The sequence below is a fragment of the Callithrix jacchus genome, chromosome 6, assembly GCF_049354715.1.
Source record: "Callithrix jacchus isolate 240 chromosome 6, calJac240_pri, whole genome shotgun sequence".
NCBI lineage: Eukaryota > Metazoa > Chordata > Mammalia > Primates > Cebidae > Callithrix > Callithrix jacchus.
In genome coordinates, this window is record NC_133507.1 from 85,391,334 (window position 1) to 85,415,542 (window position 24,209).

Here is a 24,209-nt window from a genome sequence, read left to right on the forward strand (position 1 = left end):
AAAGAAACAAAAAAAACTTTAACTCCTCAAGTGAGAGTTGTAACTAGAATACTCAAATATCACAATTGTTTCTGAAAATCAACTTATCTGGATAATCTGAGACATGTTAAGCATTATAATCTGATACTGATTCATGGGTATGATTGGAAAGTCACTCATGATCCAAACTGACCTTTTGTATCTTTCAAGATAAAATTATATATAACCAGTCACTTTAAAGTCATACAAATCCAAATTAAGTTAGATTAAATAATATACAATAAACTAGAATTACTATATTATGTAAAACATAATATAAAATGTCAAAATAGCCAATATCTGTCCAAGAAGGCTAGATATATCAGCAAATTGCTGCCCAAAATTTACCAAATATATCCAAATGTACTATTGCTTTTTATTCATACTTAAATTGCATAGATTTCATCACCGCCACTAGTGATGAAAATTGCGGTGTTTCATTTTCTGTTCTTGTGTCAGTTTGCTGAGGATGATGTTCTCCAAATTCATCCATGTCCCTACAAACGACACGAACTCATCATTTCTGATTGCTGCATAATATTCCATGGTGTATATGTGCCACATTTTTCCAATCCAGTCTATTATCAATGGGCGCATATTCTCACTCATAGGTGGGTGATGAAAAATGAGAACACATGGACACAGAAAAGGGAGTACTAAACACTGGGGTCTATTGGGGGGAAAAGGGGAGGGCCAGTGGGAGGGGGAGGTGGGGAGGGATAGCCTGGGGAGAAATGCCAAATGTGGGTGAAGGGGAGAAGAAAAGCAAAGCACACTGCCATGTGTGTACCTACGCAACTGTCTCGCATGCTCTGCTCATGTACCCCAAAACCTATAATCAAATAAAAAATTAAAAAAAAAAAAAAAAAAAGAAAATTGCTATGCCCTTAAGCTACATTAATGTTAACTTTCATGCATCCATTAGAGTTATACTAACAAAATTTTTTTTTTTGAGTTTGGTGTCCATTCCTTAGAAAGAATGCATTGGAAAGCATAGCTTTCACATAAGGAACACATTGTGACCAAGGAAAAAAACAATTTAATATGAATAATTTAAAATTATTTTAATAAGATACTCTTTTAAATTAAGAATCAATACATATATCAAAGTACAAAGCAATAAGTAGGATTCTCAGCAAAAATAGCCAACTGATATAAGCATTACTCCAAAAAAATAGCAATTTACTTGCCATTAAATATTACATTCTTCTCAAGTCAAAAAACACACCTCAGGTAATTTTGAACATTTTAAATGAGTAGATTAGTTTTCCTTTTATAATTTAAGGCTTTTGCTTTATAGCCTCCATGTTAAGATTGTCAAATAACAACTGTCTTGTTTTCTATGATTCAGAATTTTCCAGTTATGCAATTCGTACACCAGCATTCCAAACCTCAGTTCTAGCAGTGGGCCCTGATTGGTCTGAACCTAGTAGTCTTAACTGAATCCACTCTCCCTGCTTCCCGCAGGTTGAGCTCAGAAATCACTGTAACCCATCTCAGCAATTCAGGGATGCAGATTTCTCTTATCCCAGCGACCTGTTACTGGGGGCAGGTGTCTTGGTTGATTCAAGCAAAGTAAATTTAAGATTTTCGTCCAGGTGCAGTGACCCATGCCTGTAATCCCAGCACTTTAGGAGGCCAAGGCAGGTGGATCACAAGGTCAGGAGTTTGAGACCAGCCTGCTTAATATGAAACCCCATCTCTACTAAAAAATACAAAAAATTAGCTGGGCGTGGTGGCAGGCACCTGTAATTTCAGCTACCCTGGAGGCTGAGGCAGGAGAATCACCTGAACCCGGGAGGCGAAGATTGAGTGAGCTGAGACTATGATGCTATACTCCAGTCGGGAACAAAGAGTATAGGACTCGATTTCAAAAAAAATAAAAATGATTTCGTTCAGCATTTGGAAATGAGGGACACTTATTTTCCTAAGTTAAAAAAAAAAAATCTGGCTAATATTTCCTTGCTTACTATATCACGACAAGTTTTTCTAATGCTACACTGACTTGGATTTGGGTAGTATCTATATAAAAACAAAATAATTGGGGATTTTTATGTTAATATGAATCTTAAAATATAGCCAAACTAAGTAATTAAATCTGAGTAATGTTTTTTAAAAGTTTGTTCTCTATATTGCTTGAGGATGTGTACATAGGTAACTAATCAAAGTATTAGTAAGAACCTCACTAAAACCTATTACCATTACAAGATTAAAATCTTTCATGTTCTAAATATTTAAATAATTTGTTATATTTGTAAGCAATCTCATATCTGCATTTAAGGCAATAAAACCATATTCAACTAGGAAAACAGATATAAGTTTGGTGTTGTCAATAGTCACAAGCTTTGTGAAGACCCCTGAAATGTTGAAATGATACATGGATTCCAGTTCTACATTCCTTAAATGAAAATCTTGGATATCCTAGCGTGGCACAAAGTGTTCCAGGATAAACATTTCTTGGATAGGCAAAGATAGAAGTAAAAAAATAAACAAATAAAGACATTGATATATCTGTTAAACATTTGTTTGGTATTAGCAAAAATATTGGAAAGTGTAAATTTCAGATGGACTACTTTCAGTATCCTATACTTTTCCCCATTTAGTGTGAAATATATCACTCACTGCAGATCAATAGTTTAGGTATCCTCAATTCTTTACGATTATTCAGCCACCTTTCTTATCACCTCCCATTTCAAGAAACACAAAAGCCATGAACTTTCCTCCCAGATTCCTCATTTGTGGAATAATGTGTACTCTTGACAGACACCAACTGTTTGGGAGTTTGTGTTACTAGGCACCTGACATCATTTCGCAAGTTTCTTTTGACACTACCTTTTAATCAACAGGATAGAGACTGAATAAGCCTGTCGGATGTTTCAACAAAATAAAAAGGAATACATTATAAACTCACAAAAGTACATTGATTGTGTCTACAAAGATATATAATTTAAAAAGTATAAATCAAGGACTGCTATTTTACACTTGACTTCAGTTATTTTGAACACTTGTGGTCTAGTTGTGCTCATTGTTAAGGATATGATTTTATGTGTTTAGAGTAAATCTGCTGTAAGCAATTTTATAGTTTAATGAAAATAATTATAGTTTGAGCAGGATGAAGTGTATCTGATTCTACTTCCCCAAAATAAGCTGTGATATAAATTATCATGATTTATTATGGTTATTCTTGTGGTTATATTTGGAGTGGATTCTAGAAAGTCATGATGATTCTAAATTGCAAAGAATAGCATTTTGAGCTATTTTTCCTCAGACTTCATCTTTAATTTTTCTATAAAATTGATACAATTTTCATTGTGGTACAGTATGTGCTACTGTGAAGATGACATTATTGTACTGTCAATTTGACAGTTTAATTTACACCATTTAGTGGAAAAAATACAATTTCTAAATCTTTTTAAATATATTAAATGCCACTGTGGTTCTTCAGTTTTTAGCACGTGAAGCTGCAATGCTGTGCTCTGATGCACAACCCTGCCTTTCCCTACTTACACTATTTACAGTGGCTTCAACTGCAGTCTTCTGTTTTGGTATGCTTTTAAACTTCTTATAAAAAGTCAGAGTAATAGATATATATTTTTTTAATTGAAAGGATTTTCAGGCCTAGCCATAATTTCATTCACTTGAATATACCTCTGAGGGGGGAAAAAGTGTTATGATAGGTTGTACTAATTCCATGAGCTGCTAGGTGACTGGAAGCAAGGTTCAAATAACTCCTTTTATGCTGAGTAAAATAATTTGATTTCAAAATCATGGCTCAGTTTCATACATCCAAGCTCTTCATTTCACTAATTCTATCAATTAATTCTTCTAAGAACCACTTACTGAGAACCAACCAGATGTCAGCCTCTGATCTAGACATAGATGAAAATGACCAGACCTAGACAGCAAATACACAATTATAGGCTAACAATGATGGTAGAACGTAATAACTATCACAACCCAGGAATGTATGAGTTTCTCTTTGGGGCACAAAGGAGGAGGATCTGATGCATCACAGGATGAGTGACTCCTGATGCCACAAACCAAATCTGTGCCTAATTAGACTCAAAATGTCCAAAGAAACAAACATTAAGTGAAAAGAAAAAAATTCAGATCACAAAACTTTCAATATCATTCCTTCTGTCACTTGGAGAATGTTTTGCACTTTCAACTTCACTGGTACATCAAAGTTGGTCTAGGTTGTCTTAAGTTTACAGACATCTTAAGGGTCTTATAGGTACTTCTCTTCTGTATTCTCTAAGATTAATGCCAACTGGCCTGAGGGTTTAAATGACTGTTCCTCAAGGACTTACACAATAGTCATTGGGAGCACCTTATTAATGAAGTCAGATCTTCACCAGAGAGATCTGTCTCGGTTTCCTGTGACAAATCTATTCATTGTAAATACATGAAATTATGGGGATGGGTTTAAAGAGCTTCTCAAATTCAACCACTTAGAAAAAAATGTTTTAATTATTTTATTACCACTCAGAGTTCATACGTAATAGGAAAATGACATTTCATACCTTAAAAAACACATATCAAGACATTTGCATTTGGTCAAGGTGTTTTTGTCTGCCACTAATTCTTGCTAAAAGCAGCAGTCACTGGAATTTTGATGCTCTCTAACTGTATGAGCTTAGATTTGAAGTGGCATAGACCTGTCTTCTAATTCAGTTCCCATTATTTTTACCCACTCTGTGAATGTAACTACGTTATTGAACCACTTGAGGCTTCTATTTCCTAATTTTTAAAATAGAAGTAATATTTTTGTTTATCCCAAAGGATTGTTAGGAGAATTCATTCTCTATCAAGGTGCCTAGAAATTGCTCAGTAAAACTATCTTTGTCATTAATATGTCATTCATGATATTTAATGCCATTGGTTACCAAGCACCAAATGGTTTAGTATAAAGTTATTAAGTCATGGACTGGGCAACTCTATTTACCTTGGGCAAGTCTATTTAGCTTATTACATGCCAGAAATGAATCAATCAACTACAGTTTTTATTTGATTATATCAATATTTTCTAATTACTAACATTAGCATCAGTTTTGCCACAATTAATACCTTGATTAGATGCACATAGCAAATTATAATTATGCCATTAGGATTATCTGAGAAGTTTTCAAGTGACTCAGATTTCTGGATCCCATCTTAAAACCACCAAATCAAAATCCTTGGAGGCAGGCTGAGAAATGTTTTAAATTGCTCTCCAGGTGACTCTGATGCCCAAGTTTAGAAAACTGCATTAAATGACCCAAGTCAAGGTTAAGTACAGTGATACAAGTAATACCTTCCTGTTTAACCTAGTTCTAAGACTGCAGTACAAAAGACTGACCTTGATCTAGCTGAAGAGCAATTAACTACTATCTGTCTTTATTCATCCATATAAAAAAGGGCAGGGAAAGATAACACTGGGTCAGTTAAGCACCCTTTTCACAATGTTCTTCTTAATGTGCTATTTTTATGTCAATTTGCCATCATCTAAGACCTTAGAAGCATTTTCATTTAAAAAAAATGTTAGGATGTAGAATTTAAACATACTTCAGATCAGAGGTGTTCTACCTTATTTACACACAGCTACCATACGGAGAGTTTTTAAAACACTGATGCCTAGAAGCCACCTCCAACTATACTGATTTAAATGGCCCAGGTGCTGTCTGGGTAACCAGATGTTTAAAATTCCCAGATGATACTAATGTGGGGTCACAGTGAGAATCACTGTTGTGATTCACAACTCACCTTGAGGTTGGCCAGCTTCACCAGCAGTCCTGTTTCCCCATCCCTCAGTGTCATTTCCAAACTCGTCTGTCCTCAGATATACTGAGGAACTTCACAAACACTAGAGGTTCCTAAGAGGCCAATTCAGAGTATATAAGAGAGTTAAGGTGTGTATTATTTAAAAGTTTCCCCAGGTATAACTTTAATGATAATAATTAATAACTAAGATCCATTGAACCCAAGAGCTAGGCAATGTTCTAATCCCTCTAAATATGTCCATTAATTTAATCCTCACTCAAACCAGTGAGTAAGAAGCATCATTAGCCTTGTTTCACAATAGATGTAATTAAAGAATGCAGAGGACAGTTATTTGACCCAAATAACATAAAGAATAAGAGGCAAATCCAGGGTTTAAACCCTGGCTGTTAGACACCAGAGGTGTGCTCTTAATTCATTTATTTCTTACAGCAACCCTAGCAAGTAGGTGCATCTTATTTCATTTTATTGGTGAGGAAATCCTTATAAAACAAAGAAATTATTTAAAAGAAGCTAAAAACCACTATGGTTAAATTATATGCAGAGTTACTAATGAATTACACTAGCCACAAACAGCTATGTCCTCCATAAGTGTCAACTTAATTCACTCTCAGTCCCTCTTCTCACAGTCTGAAATCTTCCCAGCTATGGAAGCCAAGTGGTCCTGGTCAATATTTTTATTATTTTTCTTTTCCTTGCTGGATTGATTGACGTGTGTGTGTGTGTGTGTGTGTGTGTGTGTGTGTGTGTTTTATATACATGTAATATATGTATATGTAGTGCCTCTGGAATTGACCTAGCTTGTATACTTGGTATGGTCTATGAGTCCCTTAGAATAGTTTTGATCTCTAGTTTTATAAGAACTTGTCATTCTATCTCTTTGAATGTGCATGATGGTACATCATGGACTAGGAGACAGGTCTCTTGTGCTAATGGGCTAGACAGACAGTATATTTTTATTTCCAGTATATAGTACAGTTTAGACACAATAGCACTTACCAATGTTTGTTGAATAAATTAGTAAGATTATGAAGCTGGGAAACCATGTCTTCCAAGCACCAGCAGCCAGCAAACTTGTACACCCTTTCTGTGCTTACCTTGCTCCAATTTAACTTAGTAGCATGTTTCCTTAGAAAACTTACTTTCTTATTTAATATGATCAGCCCTTCACTACACAGCCCAAATGGAATGCCTGTGCCAGTAGGTCCATTTTTCTCTGGAATTCTTGGCTATTTAGTACAATGATCACTAGTCAATCAATAACAATACTGTCTGTGCTACTTTTGACCTCTCAAAGACTCTAATGTTATGCTATCCAGTCCAATGGCCACTAGCCACATTGAGCACTTGACATGTGACTGGCTTGAAACAAAGATAGGCTATAACTGAAAATACACACTGAATTGTGAAGACTTAGTATGAAAAAATAATAGAAATTATCTCATTAATAATTTTTATATATTTTGAAGTTAAAAATGGGTATATTCAGTAAAAGATAATATTGAAATTAAGTTCAACTGATTTCCTTTACTCTTTTGAATGTCACTAGAAAACTAAACATTACATATTTGGCTTACTTGTATTTGTGGCTGACATCTGTCTACCAGAGAGCATTTCTCTAAAGTCTCAATGAGTTTCTGGTAGCTCCTGAATTTTCACTGTGTGTCTTATAAGCTAGATAACATACATAAAATTACCTAGCTTCTCTAATCCTTAGTTACCCAGCATGCCCAATACTACTATTGTCTAGGCTTGCTGTAGGAATTACATACTATGATGCTTTCAAATTCCCAGTAGAGAACCAGGGATTCTCAATGATCTTTTAGTACCACAGCTCCCCACTGACCATCCTCAAATGCACTCACAACCTAGAAGCAAAGGATAATGCAGCCATTCTTTATGAGAAAAGGGACAACTAACTCATTCTGACTGAAAATGCATTTGAAACATGTCAATCCTTCAACTTTTCCTGCCTGCTTTATTTGGAGACCATTTAAAAATTCCTTGAAACACTGAAATTGGATAAATGGTAGTTTACTTAAGCTACTATTTAATAAATAGCCAGTAATCACATGACCCACTTAAAAAGGATTGGCTTGGTGTAGTGGCTCATGCCTGTAATCCCAGCACTTTGGGAGGCTGAAGTGGATGGAATACCTGAGATCAGGAGTTCAAGACCAGCCTGGCCAACATAGTGAAACCCTGACTTCACTAAAAATACAAAAATTAGCCAGGCATCATGGTGGGTGCCTGGAATCCCAGCTACTCGGGAGGTTGAGGCAGGCGAATCACTTAAACCCAACAGCTGGAGGTTGCAATAGCCGAGACCACACCACTGCACTCCAGCCTGGCCAGCAGAGTGAGACTCCATCTCAAAACAACAACAAAAAAAGATTGATCCAAGTAAGCAGAGAAAGTATAGATTAAACTGAAATCAATGAATCAATCAAGTACTTGAAGTACTTGCAACATCTTTAAGCAGAATTTCTAGAAAATAAAAACAAATTAGCACTCAAATTATTAAACTCAAATTCTAAATAAACTTACATGATTGTATAATGTTTCATGTTGGACTGTAACTATTATCCAATTTTAATCCATTGACAGGGCTAATTTTAGGATAAAATACAGTTAAGCACCTGACAAAAATAATTTTAATGTATTTATGATCTTATTCATGTGGTGATTTTCTCTTCAGCAGAAGTTTTCTCATCTGTATTACTCTAAGGAAAATTTCATACTTTTGATAAGTGCTGTCAGTTCTAATGTTTGATATTAAAATCTGAGATAAAAAATGTGTGATATTCTGCATTTTTATAGGTTTTTTTTCACATCAACAAGAAAATTAAATTACCATAAGCACACATACACACTTAAGATTTATTTAGAAAACACCTGAAAATAGAATCCATATGGCCATAGTCTTTTAAAAGGACTCTGGTAAAATATTCATTAAAAGCAAAAACCTTTGACATAGGTTGCCAGGCCATATTGGTGGGAAGTAAGGAATGGTGAAGCAAGATGGTGGGGTTTTGGGTGACAAAAATACTTGTTTTGGAGCTTTATTCATATCCTTGATAAATATTTTTAAACCTAGACATTTATTCCAAGGGGAAATAAGATGGCAACTGAATATCTCCTTGACTCCTAAAGATGTCTAATTTGTTCTAAGTTGCCGATCCCAATTCCCTCATTTCAGTACTTGCTGTACTATATGTTCACATCCTGGAGAGCTGATTAATTGACTGGCATAGCTTTATAATGAAACAATGCAAAGACTATTTAGCATACTCAGATATTTCCATATTTACTGAAGATGGTCTCCATGTGTTACTCAGTTGCAGGCAATTATTACAGGAATGATAAGTCATCTACCGAAACTGTCTTTCTAATTCAGAAAGCCAACAATTTGGACTTTATTAAGAAGACACCTCTGAACTTTTTAGAAGTTGAAGTTTGATACATATTTAGTGAAAATGTGGTTTGCATATGACTGACGAATGAAGAACAATAACTAGACAAGACTCTAGTGCAAAAGTCAATCCCTACTACATTAAATTATCTTAAATTACTAAAAAAAGCCTCCATCCAATTACTGAGCCAAAGAGGAAACAGATAATGAGGATCTGTCCCTTCATTTTCTATAAGTACAGGTAAAATTACCTGATCTGCTTAATGAATAATTTTTGAATTGTCAATTTACTTTTTAATATGTATGTGATGAAATTTTGAGAGCTGTAAAATACTTCTCTGGTAATTGGGAGATTTAGATACGTTCCCTTAAACCCCATATGCTATAGGGTACTTGTATTTGCTAATTTCACAGGTTTATTAGTGTGTAAATAGAAATAATTAAAATAGCATTTTAAACCCACAAGTCTCTGAACACAAAACCAAGAAGGTATGAGTATATGGGATAGTTCTGGGCTTTGAGATAATGAAAGAACAGATCGAACTTTCCTCTGTATTAAAGAGTGTGATTAATACTTCTGAAAGTGCACTGGGCACCTATGTATTGCCCGATATCAATCATGAAACCCCAAATATTCCAAAGACTCTTCTAGCAATACTTTCAAACCATCAGAAAATACCCACTAATGGGACTTTACTTAGAATGTCTGTCTTCATGTGATTTCCAACTCTATTTCAGTACCAAATAGACCTGAATGCTTATCGGATCTGATCCAAACTGCCAAGAGCTCTGAATTCTGCCCATCTGTCATGAGGTTATTGGTTCAAGACAATATTAAGACACAGAACAAGAGACGTAGTCAGTTGGAGAAAGCAATGTTTTCAACTTTCTACTCCTTTTCTTCATTGTCTATTGATCAGCAAGCTGTATGCTTTCAAACTGACCTGAAGTTGAATCTAAAGTTTCAAATTATCCAACTTCCTGGAGGAATTAGATACCAAAATTAAAAGGTTGTTTTAACTGCTTTTTGGTTACTCACTCATTTCCCCCTTTCTCTCTTCTCCTTCTTTTTTCTCTCCTTCTCCTTCCCTTTTTCTTTTAACCAATGCTTTTGATGTAAAAGAAATGCCAAAAATAAATGTTGGAAACTTATGGGATATGAGATATTTACCAATGTAGGCTGTTTGACTGAAGGAAAAGACTGGGAATTTATAGAAAGTTACAACAGAGTTTCATATGAAGTGTGGCGTTTATATTTCCAGAATTAAAGGACTTCTCTATTATAATATTCTTTTATTTCACCTTGTGTCATTAAAATATAGGACACCAGCAGTAAAACTAAAAGTAAATATGCACATGTCTTTATCTGCATAAGGAAGCTATAAATCTCCCTCACTGATAACAGCTGTACTACAGCTATCATTTGAATAGTACAGCTGCCACAACAATATCAAATTTTATAGTTAAAAAGCAGTCAAAACTTTAATGTTACAGTGGAGGTAGATATATATTGCACTATAAATAAGCATCCTCTAATGAAGAAATGAAGCATGTTTATTTTTTTTCTTAAACATATCATTGAATGGCGTGTATCTGATTCACTGCAATCTATCATAATATAACTCATATACTTGGGTATCTATATTACAAAAGTCTGATTTATACTAATTAGGCTGACTTTCACTGAGACATGTGAGCACTTGAAAACCCCTGGCCTGGGAATCTAACAGGAATTCTATATTAAAAAAAAAAAAAAAGAAAGAAAGAAAAAGAAAAGAAAAACCCCAGTGGATCTTTGGAAGGATTTGGTGGTCTTTTCCTTCCTTCAAACCCTTTTTAAACTTGTGGGTTTGATTGGGAGAGGTGAGAGATATGGGTGTGTGCAATTTGGGAAAACTCAGTTTGATAAAGTTTAAACCTAAAATGACTAGCTCCAGAGCAGGTTTTTTCAGAGCCAGGTGATTTCAATCTAAAGGTGACATCCTGAGGGTTCTCCTGCCTCTATCTCAAGGGTTTGTGGGATGTGATTTTTGGGCTGCCAATACAAAAATTAAGCTTTCCATACATGTTTAGAAGAAGTCAGCTTTCCCAGAGGGGAAGAACAAGGGTGTTCATAAACATGCAAAATTTAAAAAACAATCAAGAGGCGTTTTTAAACAGATTTTTGAAAGACACAATTTTTTTTTTTTTGAAATGGAGTTTTGATATTGTTTCCCATGCTGGAGTGCAATGGCACAATCTCAGCTCACCACAACCTCTGCATCCAGGGTTCAAGCGATTCTCCTGCCTCTGCCTCCCGAGTAGCCAGGATTACAGGCATGCACTGGCACGCCCAGCTTATTTGATATTTTTAGTAGAAATGGGATTTCTCCATGTTGGTCATGCCGATCTCGAACTCCTGACCTCAGGTGATCCGCCTGCCTCGGCCTCCCAAAGTGCTGGGATTGCAGGCATGAGACATCACACCTGGCTGACAGAAATCTTTTTTGTTTTTGATGTTCCACTAGCTGGTCAGCTGATATCACATAGAATGCTTAAGTAACAGAGAGAAAAACATGAATCTCTGGGCCAAAACCTAATCACTCCTGTCTCATTCCTCAGCTCTTTGGCTACTTCGATGTTTAAACTGCATTTTGTATAAACTAAGACGCCATTTGAAAAATAAATGCATATGTGTGTGTGTGTGTGTGTGTGTGTGTGTGTGTGTGTGTGTGTGTGTACAAAGTGCTCTGGTTCTCAGGGAAGCAGTGATTAAAAGAACACATATATAATATACATTAGCATTACATGCATTCTATTACACACACATACAAACACATACACATCTGTTATCTTATTCGTGGGGTCATGGAGCAGTCCGTCTCTAAACCAGAGTATATTGTTCCACAAAGCAGAATAGACACATAAATGAATGACTGTGAGTGTCTCCATGCCATCCTAACATAATAAGCACCTTTGAAGGGGTATTCATTTTTTCAGGCCCCAGAGGGACCACTTACTGCCTAGAGAAAATAATGTTCCCATGTATCCCCAGGATACCTGGGAGAATCTGACTCACTATGCGAAAATATTGTTGAGAGCTTTTGATTAAAAAGGAGTAATAAACAACAAATCTACAGAGGAAAGCACTCTCTGCAATGTTGTAAGCAAGACTCTGGGTACAGGAAGAGATTTGCTCCCTGTATTTTGGTAATTTAACAGTGTGGTTACTATCTTGAAGTAGCCTGGCCTTCCATGGATGAAAATGCTACCAACAATGTCTCAGAATGCCTCCATGGAGACAGGAACAAGGAAGGCTAGGAAAGGTTCTGCGTTGTAAAGAGTAGGTGGGGGAAGCCATCCCCCAAAAACCTAACCACTGATCAATATTGCAGTTTGAATAATTTTTTAAAATTAGGCCTATTGTCAGAGAACTTGGGGGATAAATCTTTCCATTCCCCAACTTATCTGAGAAACCTTGTGTCATGGCAGCAAACACATCCAACATGTATTGTCAGATAATGATGAATCTCTGATATCTTTTGTCACATTGCAGTCTATGTTGTTAGTTTCATATTTACAAGCAAAATTGTTACTTCAAAATATGAAACACTGGCATTTAGAAAAATATAGAAATTACTCACTTCCCTGGAATTCTGCATGACAAATCAGAACTATGCTTTAAGTCTAATAAATGTCGCTGTAACCGCTTTCATAAACATTCTTGAGATGTTCTTCTGGAGTGGCTTTATTTTGGCACCCTACTTTTCCTGCTTAAACAAATGAAAAGGTTGGCTGATATTGTCAAAATACAGCACTTCTGGTGAACCAAGAGCTATTTATTAAAATAATGTATTGATGCGGTGTCATAAAACACAAAATCACATTTCTGAAGGAAAAACCTGTTACCTTAAGCCAAGATTATTTTATTCTAGAAGAAAAATAATTATAGTTGTGGATTCTGAAAGTTAGAAGATGTGCTTCCAATCTTGGCCCTACGGAGACTAACGAGGCAGCTTTTAATGCACTGTAATATGTTATGTAAAACAGATATTTGTATAATTAACAAGTCTTGTCTAGGTAGAAATGCATTAGCTTCAAGTAGGTTCTGGATCTCTTATGATGCAAAACAATTAACTTAATAAAAATACAAATGTGATATTCTCTAGTTGTGCAGAGACATTAAATAACACATAGCCAAAGTGTGACATGCAAGCACTCTCTCTCTCTCTCTCTCTCTCTCTCTCTCTCTCTCTCTCTCTGTCCATCTCAAACTCCTCCTGCAGGGTCAGGGCTCTCCAGAGTTAACCATTTTCCTGACATTGTCTTAATCTTCTCCTTTGTCACAGCTCTGTACTTTTTGCTCTAAAGGTTTCTGCACTAAAAAGTGGGGAGGTGAAGCCATAGTTCAATTCAATTTATTTTTATATTGCCTCTCATACAAAGGCTCTCAAAACACTTTACAGTAAGAGATAAAATAATCATATAACACTTGCCCATATTGGAAATAGCCACGATCACCCAGACGGCAAGGGGTAAAGCTGTGTGCACAGTTATGGGTTGAAGTCCCTGGCAAAGCACCCCTCATTTAGAAGCCATATAAATGAACACTTCAGCAGGGTGACGTGGCCATATAATATCACTCGCTGAGGCCCACATTCTCGAGGGACAAGTAAGAGGCTTCATTTTTCTCTTCAAACAACACATTATCTCTCATAAACCTATGGTGATCTCAACTGGTGACCAGTTTCCTCTCATGTGCAAAACGAAAGAGCCAAAGCAGGAACATGTTTTCTTTCAATTGTTGCCAATTACTTTAATCACTCATGATTTATGGCTTCCTGGAAAGCAGTTATTCTGGGCCACCTCTTTTCATGTCTGTGCTCCATATTTTGGACTCAAGAGGTAAAAGAGAAAGGACAGTGGAAAGCCCAAAGTGGGTGGTATTTCTTTTAGTCAACCTATAGCACAGAGAAAAAAAAATGCTTCCACTTGAGACTGAAAAACTCAGAATGAATTACTGGTACTCTGAAGCAGGAAGAAGAAATAAGGGAGGGTAATAGAGAAAGAATTTTTGATAGATAAGGCAGCCCAAATTAAATAATAATTCCCATTGAATAAGAAAACAAAACAAAAACTAATGTCTGGAAAGGATAATGAATAAGCCAATCCTGGGAAAAGGAAATTAGGTCAAATCAATATATCAAGTTTGGATAGAACTTTTAATTTACTGAAGGGCTATTCTGGACTTGATGTAAGGAAACTGGAGATGTTACTATGCTCTGAGAATGACAGAGTTATACAGTATAAAACGAAAGTACACTCAGCAGTTGAAAGCTACCACGTTTGCAAAGACTTTCTTTTACAGTACAAATAGCAACTTGAAATCACCAGGCCCCAGGGAAAGCAATTCCCAAAACAAGAAGCTTCTCCCCAAATCCCCACTCCACCCTCATCACGTGGTTTCTCAAGCATGGAGACAAAACGTTCTTTGTCCAAAAGCGTATTTTTCAAAAAGTGTGCAAATCAAAAGAAGCCTATGGCTCTACAAGAATTTACACTATTCATATCAGTAAATAATCCAAAATGTATTTACCTGGAAAGAAGGAAGTGAACATTTTGCATCCTCTACTTCTTGCATCAAGCCACATCTTTATAATACATAATAACAAACCAGAATATATTGTAACTCATTTTTTGACCTTTTAATATTTCTGTCACTGATTGTCAGAGTTGAGAACTACTCTCTATCCTGAGGTGATGGATTATTTAATTAACCATTGACCTTTTCCCAACATTTGTTGACAATGAGCACAGTCCCATGAAAGCTGCCTGCTTTAGATATTGGTCAATTCTGTGTTGTTTTTCAATAGGAGCATACCATTTTTCATAACTTATATCAAATAACTAGAATTACTTTGTGCCATGTATTGCCTAAACCTATTTTCAAATGAATTCATATATGTTTCCTTTTAACTATCTACTAAGAAATAACAACAGGTTTACTGTACCATTTTAAAGCACACTCCATGTTAACAAACACATATCAGGTAGAACTTAAATGAGTGAACCCACGGAAAAAATGTCATTAACTATATATGAATCTTTTGGAAAAAGCTGCGGTAATTTATTTCCAATGCTATACACATCTCTAGGTCCCCAGTTAAATAAAACTTTTTCTAAGATCCCAAGGAGGGTGTAGCAGACTCTTTGGAAAGTTATTCTAAAATAACTTGGAAAGTTGTTTATAAGTTTCATTCATCAGTAAAAGATATCTTCCTGCATTTTTTCCAAAGGCTTATTTTCTTTATAAAAGGTGATACGGTTTGGCTGTGTCCCCAACCAAATCTCATCTTGAAATTGTAGTCCCCGTAATCCCGACATGGCATGGAAGGGACCCGGCGGAGATAAAAGAATCAGAGGACGTTTTCCCCCATCCTGTTCTCACGATGGTGAGTTAGTTCTCACAAGATCTGACAGTTTTATCAGGGTCTTCTCCCTTCACTGGGTGCTCATTCTTCTCCTTGCTGCCACCATGTAAAGAAAGATGTGTTTGCTTTCCCTTCTACCATGATTATAAGTTTCCTAAGGCCTCCCTAGCCCTGTGGAACTGTGAGTCAATTAAACCTCTTTCCTTTATGAATTACCCAGTCTTGGGTATGACCTTATAGCAGTGGACTAATGGACTAATACAGAACATCAGAAAATTATGGCATATTTTGGCTAATTAAGTAATCAAATTAGAACCTTTCATCAGCATGACTGACCTGTTTGTGTACTTGTGGTGAAGAGCATCTTCACATGTCCCTCCAACAGTCCTATGCCTACCCACCACATTCCAGAGAGGATTTTTCTCTCTGATGCTGGATGACGCTGTCAGTGTTTCAAGCACTTCTGCATATCCCTCTGCTTCCAAGACCTAGTAATGCAGTATTTCAGAGAAGGTGAAACATTTTCAGAGGAGCTTTATTGGCTTGGTTGTCATTCTTGTGTTCGCTTCTCAAAGATATGTTTTGAGGACATATCATAATTTAAAGGGGTTTAGAGCCAGACTGATCTGAGCTCAGGATCTTGGTTCATTTTCTTTCCATGTGATCCTGTGCACATCATTTATCTTCTTGGTGCCTCATTTCCTCATCTATGAAATGGGAATAAAAATATCCATCTCTCCCACTTGCTGTGAAAGTTGAATGAGATAACATATGCAAAATTTCTGGCAAATATTAAAAATCATTAAAATAAAGCTAGTTCTGATATGATACTGAATTTTGCAGTTTGTGATGTAGACATGGCCGTTATCGCTGCAGAGTGGCATACAATGTATAAGAGATGTTTCAGCAGCAACTGAAGTCCATTTCTATTTCCCTAGAGTCTAGTGTTTAAAGATTTGACATTATGGAAGTATATTGTCTTCATTAATTTATGTTAATTTTTAATATTAGTGTGGCATATGGTATAATATATATGGAAGCCTGTGTACACACGCACATGTTCATAAACACAGATATGGCAGGGAGAAAGAGTTCTGACCCTAAGAAAGCAGATTTTCATTTAACCTTCACTCTATAATATAATAACAAGTTTTAACTGTATAGCAGTGCAATTTTTTGTTCAATATAGAAAGAAAAAGAATTCTTAAAATGAAAGATGTTTTAAAATTAGCAAAACTATGGTGTATATATTTGTCATATTTTATAAACATGTAACTGGAGTTAGACTTTAGAGCTTGACAATTATGTCCAATGAAACGGACATGCAAACTATGCCTCTTCATTTTCTTGCAAATCCATTAATCATGTGTTTTCTTTGGCATCTATCAATTTCTTTTCAAAGCCACAGAGCTTATCTCCTGTTAGGAAAGGTCTATATGGGCATCTCATCAGATATCTAGATGGTTAAGTTATACGCTTGATACATGGGTAATGTTAATGTAATATTCTCTATTAGCACATACATCACCGAAGCACAGACTCTCTATCGTCAGAGACAGTGGCTTCCCAGTCAGTGTCAGTGTCAATCCACACCAGCATCACAAGAATGAACAAATGTGACAGGAGAGAGCTGTACCAATTACAGATGAAGGGATAGTATCTACTCCCACCATTTGATGTGATTTATTTGGTGGTCTCTCTGCATTTGTAGGCAGCAGATTGTAGCTGTTTATGAAGTGACAAATGGTACTCAGTGACATTGAATGACTTCTCTAATCAATTTAACTTGTCTAAAAAGTGGTCATGAATTGTGGTATTCATCAAATGTCAGCGAATACAGAAACGATTGAACTTCTTGGACTAAAAACATATATTCCAAATATAGTCCCAAATATCAAGAGAAATGAGTGATAAAATTGTTTTAATGGTAATTTTAAAGGTGTTTTAAAAACAAAATCTTAAAAGTTTTTCATGCAAACATTTTTTTCAGAGAAGTGGTACATTTTATTGATTAAAGAAAGATTTTTTTTTCTTGTCCAGTTTTATTTTGTGGAGGGGTACATGATTATCTACATAAATGCATAATTCTCTGGCAGAAAATTAAAAACAGCTTAATTGGGTTTGTCAGTGAAATAATTGAGACTCCTTTTATACAAAAAGCCTTTTAAGCTTATGATTTCAGATACTGACTAAAGTTTTCAATTATTGTTTTACCCTTTTAAATAAAACTACTTTGGACTAAGTGACTTTCTTGATTAATTTATTAAATTCATTGTAAAATTTTTAAAAATAATAATCTATTATGAATGGGTTAGATCACATAACCAGAAGTTTTTTACCTTAAGCACTGGAGAAATACACATATTTTTAAACTCACACATATTTCAAGCAAGACTTCTGTCTCACACATACAGCTAGTATACAATGGAATAAAGTCTTAAGCTGAGTTAACCTTACACAAGTGTATTTACATATGTATTTCAACTTATTAGATGTAGGTAGTCTTTTCCATACTTAACACAAACCACTACTGCTATAACCCAAGAATGATTTTTTCCTATCTCTGTATTATTCAAATTTATTAAACAATATTTCACATTTGTTTGACACAATGTCAAACTCAGGACTCCTAAAGAACTGCTGTAGCTTTGGAACTGTTATGCTTTCTTGGACTTTAATCATTTTTGGCAAGCCTCCATTTCCTGTCAGAAAGTGAAACAGCTTTGGAATGTCATTTTCACGAAAGAAAACAGAGAGAATCCGAGAGGAAGTTCTCCTCCACTCCAGATCCCCTAAGATACTCAAACACGCTCACAGGAGGGCTGGAATACATCAAACATTAGCAGAGGGAAAAGGACACAATTTTCCCACATTAAAATACATGGATAAAGTTGAACTTCTGCTAAAAATAGTTCCCATGACTAATCCTATTAAGTTTAAAAAATTGGGCAGTATCCTCCTTGAAGCAGAATTACTCTCTGCTATCACACTCTGCTGTTCCCCGACACCCCCCAAAGCCAGCATCCACTCAAAATTAGGCCCTCATCTTTTCCTTTGTCATGACATTTGGGGAAAAGGGAGAAAGAGGTCGAACAGTGCCTTTTATTCAGGTCTCAGATATCAAAGGAAACCAAAAATAAGATATAAAACTCAAAATTACCTCAGAATACCAAGGATTCTAAAGAGCAATATACTGTTCTCAGGAGATCTGCAGTGTTTTCCCACTGGTTCTTGGACTCACTCGGTGTCCCTAGGGAACAATGGGATTGCAGAAAGCAAATGAAGATTACTCTGAGCTATTCCACTTTAAGGCCTAGAAATGGATGCACAAATTAAGCAGCAAAATGTAAAAGTCTCTCCTCTTTTGGATTTGCAAGTGCATGATTTTTGCCGCTTGTGACAACCTTATTAAGGAAAAGGAAAATATTTAAAAGGATCCCTGAAAATGACAAACCAAGCTGAAAGATTCTGAACCCAGTATACATGCAGTTATCCAAGACAGAGAAAGCCATTGGTACTCTTCCCATCCTGCAGTTCACATGGATAATTAATGTTACTCTGGTCTTTTAGAGGGGCAGGTATGGGAATATAAAGGATTCTCTGCAGAAGGAGTCATTAGGTACCATGATATTGGCATATGTTAGCTAAGTGGTTAGCAATGGCAAGGTTCAGCTGCAATTAAACCTAAGCCCAACTGATGCTGTTAACACGCTGGATGTAATGAACCCCACAGACCACATTAAAGCAGAGAAAGCAAAATGACAATAGGAGAATGGCTTTTAATGAAATCGTCAATCCAAGAAAGGAGGGAGATAGATATCATCTATGAAACTTTTGTAAAATCACTGGACAGTCACTTACTTAAGCACTACTTTGAAAGGGCAGGCAGGTAACCCACCCCTGATTGTCAAGAGATGCTTGGGACATTGTGTTTTTTAAGCAAAGTGGTCCATCTTTCTAGTTCAGCATTAGCATGCTCAAAATGAATTGACCAACTGATAGGGACCAACTGATTCCACATTACCCCACTATAGTGTGCAAATGCCTCCGGCTACATAAGTTATAAAGAAGAGATCTTTTGTTACAGATTGTAAATAGAATTGCACATGCTTGAGCTAATCCATAATTCACAGCTACTTAAGAGTTGGATCTGATATGTATATATGCACGTTATTAAAAACTGTGACCTAGAACGCCAACAATGTGCAGTTTCGTCCTGAGAAGATCCATTTACCTTTAAGCTAACCACATTTTTCAGCTTGCCTTGCATGTATGGAAAGTTTCAGCTTAGGAGTTACCAAAGCAATTGAGAGGAAATTTTTTTGAAGGTTACCAAAGGAAAGTAATTCTCTCAGGTTCACAGGCACTAGAGTAAGTAGTTAAGAATGTGGGTGCCGTAAGTCATACTGCATGGGTTTAACTCACAGCTCTGATCCTTACTAATTCAAAGTTGTAGTTTTTGTGACTAGACTAAGCAAAAAAAAAAAAAAAAAAAAAAGAAGAAGAAAGCATATAGACAAGGAATGACTGAAAGCAACAAGTGTTCTCTCTTCCTCCTTTGAGTATCAACCCCATAATTCCTGCAATGCTAAGCTTGAGTGAGTTAGTGACTGAGTTATTCAGTTAGTGAGTGTGTTACTTAGTTTGTGAGTGAGCAAGTGAGTTTCGGCAGTAGCCTTCTATGGATATACATGGCTTGTCCTCTCCCTGGACCATCTAACATCAAATCTGAATCACTGTCTCCTGGGACCAGCAAGACCCAGGAGACTGTGAATTCAAACTTTCAGAAACTTTATACAAAGCATGTATGTCAACAAACAGAAATAATTAGCAAGAATAAACCATCATTTTTTAAAGCGGGAACATTTCACATCTAGAAAGGTTGTAATTTTTGAAGCCATTTATAAAAGTTTTGGGGCAGCATGACCTGAAGAGAACTTCAGCTTTCTATTTAAAGAACAAAATCACAATAGACATTTAATTTAATATTTTATTTTATTTTATTTAAGTTCCAGGATATCTGTGCAGGAGGTACAGGCTTGCCATATAGGTAAACATTAAGCATGGTGGGTTGTGGCACCTGTCAACCCATCATTAATTTTAAAATTTAAAATAAGCAAAAGAGTTGTCATTTTTGCACACAGGATATATAGGCCTGATTTTAACCTGTGTGGATTCATGGCCTCTTAGACTTCTGAGAAAATATAAGCCCATTTCTCTAGTCTTAGGGGTGCTAGCTGCAATTCAGATTCCTGTGTTCCAACTCAACTCCACCACTGGCTAACTGTGCAACTGCTTAGTTTATCTTTCTGTGATTCAGTTTCTTTCATGTGAAATGGGAATAATAATCTCAATTACTTCACAGGATATTTTAAGGACTAAGGGATATAGTAAGCATTGAGTCCCTAAAACACTGACTAGCACACACACAACCCACAGTAAACATTAACTATTGTAACTTGCGGTAGATATTATTGCAGAGGTTTATCATGTCACGTGTAACATTCTTAATTCCCAATTCCCAGTGACCAGTTCCTCTTTTCTTGTGCCTAAATGCCCATCAACTAAACTCTGCTACAAATTGCAGCATGAGTTTCATTTCTTTAGGTCTTTCAGAATTCTTCTTCATAATGGCCCTAAGTCTTTTTAGGAATTCAGCAAAACTATGATCTCTTGTTCATCTCTCTGCTACTTGCTCTGTCCTGTTTCTTTTCTCTATGGGACTAATTTCTTTGGTCACTGACTATTAGCCTTGGTGCCCCTAAATTCAAAAGCCAGGCTTTGCAATCTAAGAGAAACTTTTCTGCCGCATAAACACGCTTGGGTTTATTGGCCAGCTGAGTTCACCAGTAAATGATTGCAACTCTACTTATTTTTCATGGTTGCTTTTGTGTTGTCTTCTTTGTAAGGCCAGCACTGAGGGCTACACCCAGAGTACTGAGGAATGCCTGTAGGCAGATAGTCACCAAAGATCGACTCTGACGAACAGCTTGCTGCAGCTCTAATGGTGAGACATATAAAATGCATCATACATTAAATTTAATGTTGCCTCATTAGTCTCAATTAGATTCCTACATCAGGATTATGGTTTCTCTGTGTTTATGTTTTCTCCTAAAAACACATCTACCCAAGATAATACTTCAGTATACTTTTTAAACCGTTGAATAAAAATGTCCAGTAATGAGTTAATATCAATAATAATCTTGATCTTATAAAGAGTTTCATGTCATGCATAAAGCCCATAAATGAAGTCCTGGAATTTTACTTCTTTATTTTACTCAGAAATAAACTTAAAAACTGCAAACATTTGTTCACTAAGAAAAGTAATTGGCCTATTATTTTCTTTATTCCCCTTGCTATCATTATGCATAATATGTAATATGTTTTTTCAATAAAAGAATAGTTGCTTCCCTCCTCCTCTCCCCATTGCAGTTTAACTTCTCCTTTTATTGGCATTTACCATGAAGACATATCACATTCAGCAGTATGATAGCTATTAAAGAAGAAAGGGACTTTAGAAACCATGAAGTGCAACTACTTTTTAATAATAAAGAAATGGAAGCTCAGAGGTTTGAGAAACTTGTGGACTCCTGTAGGTAAGTAATGGTGGAACCATGACTGGAAGACAGGTGTGGTGGCCCACAGTTCATCATACATGTGATGGCTCCGTAATGAACGTGAGAATATAATCTGCTGTCATGGCCCAGTACACCCTGCAGTGCAGGCCTCCCCAGACCTGACAGAGTTGACATCGTTTTGTAACTGCCTTATCTGAACAGACTGAAATACCTGTTGCTTGGCTGCATTTTTATGAGTAATTATACACTCATAAAAAGAAAAGCCAAGGAAAATACATTGAAAACAGGTCTATTAAAAATACGTCTTCAGTTGTCTGTCAGTAGATAATGAAACGGTTGGCATATGGAAGTCCTGAAAGGCTACGTCATTCCTACCTATATACTACGAATGCAAGGATTATAATGAACATTAAACAATAGAATAAAAGGAACTCAATCCTGCTGTAGATTCAGGACTAACTACTTTCTTCTCCTGTGAAGAAAGGACAGAATTATTTCTTATCTTGTTCTCCTTGTCTCTCTGGGTTCCCCATGACCCTCTGGCAATTTCTGAGATGTGGCCAATGAGATGTGGCAAAGCCTCAACAGGGAGAAAAATATCAAGACTTAGGGCCTAAAGAAGGAAACAGCAAGGGAGTGAAGAAGAGAGAAAAATATTCTTGTACAATTTGGAAACACTGACTTAGCATGGAAAATGTTTAAAATTTACCATCACTTTAAAACTGTGAGCTATGGAGAAAGCTGAAAGACTTGGAAAGAGCCCAGTGAACACTTGTTATGGCAACACATTTTAGGCGAATAGCTTTTGAACAATACCTATATACTCATTTCTATAATCTATACATTTTGAAGATGAACAACTATTGGCAAAACTAACAAAGAAACCTATATATTTATCAAGGAATTATACCTGATGATCATGAGTCACTTTACTACATCCTATGCTAACTAGTTGTTAGTTTAATGACTTATGCAACAGATCCTTGGATACATATTGTAAACTCGGAGTTTCTAAAATAATTTAAAACCCACTTCCAAATCAATTCCAACATTTCCAAGTTATAGAAACAATTCATATTTGGTGGATAAACTGCTGATTACATAATGGAGTATTTAAATAAAGTAATATATGAGACACAACTGTTCATGACTTTGAATTATATAATTTATTACATAATCACAGCATTTTTATTGTGCATATTCTAGAGGAATGCAAGCCTTACAAGGTTAAGCATTAACAAGATACCATTACACACCTATTAGAATGGCCATAATCTAGAACATTGGCAACAACAAATGCTGAGAGGACGTGCAACAACAAGAATGCACAATTGTGCAGGTGGGAATGCAAAATGCTAGTCACTTTGGAAGACAGTTGAGCAATTTTGTACAAACCTAAACATACTTTTGCCATCCAATCTAGCAATCGTATTCCTTGGTGCTTACGCAAAGGAGTTGAAAGCTTATGTTTGCACAAAAAGCTACCCAAATATGTTTATAGCAGCTTTATTCATAATTGCCAAAACTTGGAAGCAACCAAGATGTCCTTCAGTAGATGAATGGATCAAAAAGACTGGTACATTTAGGCAATGGAATATTATTCAGTGCCAAAATGAAGTAAACTATCAAACCAGGAAAAGACATGATGGAACCTTATATGCATATTACTAAGTGAAGGAAGCCAGTCTGAAAAGGCTACATACTGTATGATTCCATGTGACATTCAGAAAAGACAAAGCTAAGGAGACAATAAAGAGATCAGTGGTTGCCTGGTGTTGGGAAGAAGGAAGAGGTGAATAGGCAGAGCACAGAGGATTTTTAGGGCAGTGAAAATATTGGATATGATACTAGAATGGTGGATACATGTCATTATACATTAGCTTAAACCCATAGAATGTGCAACACCAAGAATGAACCTTAATGTAAATTATGGACTTTGGGTGATAATGATATGTCAGTGCACATTCATAAATTATAACAAATGTACCACTCTGGTGGGCGGTGTTGACAATTGAGGAAGCCACACACATAGGT

The 24,209-nt window shown here is 36.0% G+C and overlaps 1 long non-coding RNA gene across 5 annotated transcripts in view; it reads right to left on the reverse strand.

Moving 5' to 3' along the window:
* LOC103793803 (uncharacterized) overlaps window positions 1-24,209 on the reverse strand; it is a 129,921-nt gene that overhangs the window by 24,108 nt on the left and 81,604 nt on the right. Inside the window, exons 6-7 of one of the 5 annotated variants that reach the window (XR_013518947.1) lie at window positions 18,758-18,847; window positions 5,761-5,870 (exon numbers count right to left, since the gene is read on the reverse strand). This is a non-coding gene — a long non-coding RNA (uncharacterized LOC103793803). Of the gene's footprint in view, window positions 1-1,049; window positions 18,848-24,209 lie in introns of those variants that run through there. The other 4 variants (XR_013518946.1, XR_013518945.1, XR_013518944.1 and 1 more) reach the window with 4 other exon arrangements.